Raw genomic sequence first — 4570 nt, forward strand, 5'->3', positions numbered from 1 at the left:
TAGAAAATAACGACGGACTGCGTCGCATTTTGAAAATAAAAAGAATATAAATTATAAAAAAAATGACTGACAGCGTTGCATAATTCAAGAAAATAAACTTGACAATAAGGCAACGAACGGATTTGCATCGCTTCTCTGTCTGTTTTGACCAAAAATTCGACGCAGTCTGTCACCAATTTTGCTTTTCCTTTTTACATTTTTTTTAGTAGTGAATTATCTCTATTGAACTTACGTCCATGCTCCTAATGATCACTCTCAAAGTCCCAACATGGTTACAAATAATTTTAAATTATAAACCAAACTTATAAGAAAAAAACATGTAGCATCAGAAATAGTGCAAATAATGCAATTTTGTTTTTTATTTTTATGATAGTGATGGATTTAAAAAAAAAGGAGAACTATTTGATGCAATCGTGCTTCCAAATATTGTTAGATTCAATCTAATTGATATAACAGAATTTATGAAAATTCTTTTAGAGAAAGAGCTTCATTGCTTGGTGTCAAACTAGGATATGTGATGGATGATCTATTCTCTTTTTTTTTTCAAAAAAAATATCTTGGAGATTGTGTAATGCTTACTCTCAAACTCTTTGTTTACACAGTAGTGATATTTTTTGTTTCTCTCTTCATCTTAGGATTCCTATCTAATGATCCCGGACGTAATCCTGGACTCCCTCAGCAAAACTGGGATAAAGTTGAGCCAAAAGATCTCGATTCAAGATAAATTCATGAGGAAGTGGTATCTCTTTAGGATCTACTCCAGCGTTTAGAAATTGGTTAATCGGTAAAGAGACATGTACTTGATGCCCCGCCCGAGAGAGAGACCCAAGTCCTAGTAGCCCTGCCAAAGGGTGATTCAGCATAGATTCTACATCTTGAAACCAAGCCAATTTTGGCGCCGCTTTATGGTTGGGCCAGCTTCTTTCTGGGATTCTATACCCTGGGACTTTATGTTCATAATGATGTCATGCTTTCCTTTGGCACTCCCGAGAAGCAAATCTTGATTGAACCTATATTTGCTCAATGGATACAATCCGCTCATGGTAAAACTTCATATGGGTTCGATTTACTTTTATCTTCAACGACTGGCCCAGCATTCAATGCGGGTCGAAGCATATGGTCTCTATCAGGAAATTAGGATTTCACAAAGGAAATATAGTTTGTGAAGCGCCTAAATGATGATAAGATTTGGTTTGAAATGTTATTTCGATACTTAAAATTAGAACTGAAGTATACGTAATAAATATTTTAATCTCAATAGAAGTGTATCTATTGAATACAATGTATTCACATAACATAAAATTAATTTAGGTTGGCATAGGATAAATAGTGGAGTGTTTATTGAACTGTCTTCAAATTCTTTCAAGTTTGACCCCATACGTGTTAATCATGAAGATGAAACGAAAAAACATGGGAATCACTTCCTTACACCTGTGACACTTTTTGGCATTCAACTTCCATGGTAACATTTCTCATCTATCAACAAGGTAAATAAAAGACATTTGAATTCTTAGATAACCTACACAAAAATTCTAAAGCTGAACTTATTCCACAGAAGCATTGTAACTCTAAATCTTCAACAAAGTAGAGAAATTAAAAGGCTTATATAAAATATAACTTGGGCGAACACCAAAAGCAAAAATCCTGAGGCACCATGGAAAACCAAGGCACCTCAACAGAGTGACAACAGTATCCAAATCATGCTCGCCACCGCCTGTCAAGTACCCAGTTCTGAGAATGATTACATGACATACAAGGCACAAAACAAGAGCCTAAAAAGCAAATCAAAGACAAAACTATAGCAGAAGTAAACAAAACAGAGTCTAGATAGCACACTTTATGAAAATAAATAGCATTGGAGACACTAGCATCACACAGCACTGTTCACTTTCCCTTCTTTTGGGCAGCCTTGGTCACCTTGGCACCAGTTGGGTCCTTCTTGTCAACATTCTTGACAACACCAACAGCAACAGTTTGCCTCATGTCCCTCACAGCAAAACGACCCAATGGTGGGTATTCGGCAAAGGTCTCAACAACCATGGGCTTGGTGGGGATCATCTTAACCATACCAGCATCACCATTCTTTAAGAACTTAGGCTCTTTCTCAAGTTCCTTACCTGAACGCCTGTCAATCTTGGTCAAAATCTCGGCAAACTTGACAGCAATGTGGGAAGTGTGGCAGTCAAGCACTGGTGCATATCCATTTCCAATCTGGCCAGGATGGTTCATAATGATGACCTGGGCAGTGAAACTGGCTGCCCCCTTAGCTGGGTCATCCTCGGAGTTTGAGGCAACATAACCACGCTTAAGATCCTTAACAGCAACATTCTTAACATTGAACCCAACGTTGTCTCCAGGGAGTGCCTCCTGGAGAGCTTCGTGGTGCATCTCAACAGACTTGACTTCAGTTGTCAAACCAGTAGGGCCAAAGGTCACAACCATACCAGGCTTGATTACGCCAGTCTCTACACGACCAACTGGGACAGTTCCAATACCACCAATCTTGTAAACATCCTGAAGTGGGAGACGGAGTGGCTTGTCTGATGGCCTCTTGGGCTCATTAATCTGGTCAAGAGCCTCAAGGAGGGTTGGTCCCTTGTACTAGTCAAGGTTGGTAGACCTCTCAATCATATTATCTCCTTCAAAACCAGAGATGGGAACAAATGGGATTTTGTCAGGGTTGTAACCAACCTTCTTGAGGTAGGAAGAAACTTCCTTCACGATTTCATCGTACCTGGCCTTGGAGTACTTGGGGGTGGTAGCATCCATCTGTGAGAAAGTAACAAAATTAGTATGGCATATCTTTCTTGAAATAATATTTAAATCTAATGAATAAAAGCAAACCTTGTTGTAGCAGCAAATCATTTGCTTGACACCAAGGGTGAAAGCAAGCAATGCATGTTCACGGGTCTGACCATCCTTAGAGATACCAGCTTCAAAACCACCAGTGGTGGAGTCAATAATGAGGACAGCACAGTCAGCCTGGGAGGTACCAGTGATCATATTCTTGATAAAGTCCCTGTGTCCAGGGGCATCAATCACAGTGCAGTAGTACTTGGTGGTCTCAAACTTCCACAAAGCAATATCAATAGTGATACCACGCTCACGTTCCGCCTTAAGTTTGTCAAGCACCCAGGCTTACTTGAATGACCTCTTGTTCATCTCAGCAGCTTCCTTCTCAAACCTCTCAATAACACGCTTGTCAATACCACCAAGTTTGTAGATCAAGTGACCAGTTGTGGTCGACTTACCAGAGTCCACATGTCCAATGACCACAATACTGATGTGAATTTTCTCTTTACCCATATTGAGTTACTAAAAGATTGCAATTAATACAAAACATATTTAAAAGGCAAGTATTTTTTTTCAAAATTCAATACAACTGAAAAGATAAACCTGGCATGACTTAACCAGTTGATTCTACAATAACAGGCAATATACAATAAAAACAATGAAATATGTATTTCCCTGTGACTCATTATGTGTAATGCAATACTTAAGCACTTATTGACATCTTAAAAACTTTACATAACTAACTGAATTATTTTGAGCAACAGCTGTAAGTGAACATGACTTAGGGTAAAAAAAGATTGCAAATAAAGTAAACAGATATATCTCTCCTGCAGTGAGTGAATAAACTCGAAAAGTATATCTACATTAAGTAATTCATTTAAACAAGCCAATAAAGTAGCAACTACAGTGTTACACATGAAAAAAAACACTTTAGAACTAAATTACTGTATAGTGAAATAATTTAATTTGTGTAACGATGAGAAAGTTGTATAAAAACCGAATCATAACAAACCGAATCATAACAACAGTTAGCACAAGAGGCTTTCACAAAGAAATAAAATAAAAATCTACAATTTTTAAATTTGTGTTATATATTATGAAAAATTCATTAGAAACTTGTACAGATCTGGTTTAAACACAGATCAGCGGTAAAGACATTAGCCGATTATACCAAAACGCGTTCAGTGATCTTACCAGAAGATACTTAAAATTTTCCACACGATTAAGAACAGATCAAGTATAAAAATTGATTTACAGATCTAATCACAGTACAAGAACATAACAGAAAAAAATAAAATAGAGATGGAGTGTAACCTTAGAGAAGAGAAATTAGGAGATTGCGGCACAGCAGAGAGAAGGGAATCACAGCAAAAGTGATGAAGGGTTTTCTACGAAGGGATAATGAAGCTATTTATAGTCTCAACGATGAGGATTAGGGTTGCAGCTCTTAAGTCTTTTTACGTAAATGCCCCTTACACTTTCTTTCTTTTTTTTCATTAAAATGAATTACATTTTTTATGAAAAAAGATCAAAATTACCCCCTCAACTTTATTTTATTGATTGGTTTTATTCTTATCGTTAAAAAAGTTATTTTTACTCTGTCGTTAATGAACTTAACAAATATGTCTTCCTAGGACAAAAACCCCCAAATTAATTAAAATTACTTGATTTTAATTAAAATTATCCAAAATAAAATTAACCAGAACCAAAGCTCAACCAATTAAACTAAACAAAACTCATGACAAATTAACTCATTTCAAAAAACTAAACCATCAAA

At 36.6% G+C, this 4570-nt stretch overlaps 1 pseudogene across 1 annotated transcript; it reads right to left on the reverse strand.

Moving 5' to 3' along the window:
• Positions 1-1585: 1585 nt before the first annotated feature.
• LOC101244379 (elongation factor 1-alpha-like) lies at positions 1586-3357 on the reverse strand (annotated as a pseudogene). Its single transcript, XR_011221652.1, has 2 exons — positions 2845-3357; positions 1586-2769 (listed from the first exon to the last, which is right to left on the reverse strand). The product of XR_011221652.1 is annotated as an elongation factor 1-alpha-like (transcript).
• Positions 3358-4570: the final 1213 nt, after the last annotated feature.

The sequence above is a fragment of the Solanum lycopersicum genome, chromosome 6, assembly GCF_036512215.1.
Source record: "Solanum lycopersicum chromosome 6, SLM_r2.1".
In the NCBI taxonomy this organism is placed as follows: Eukaryota; Viridiplantae; Streptophyta; class Magnoliopsida; order Solanales; family Solanaceae; genus Solanum; species Solanum lycopersicum.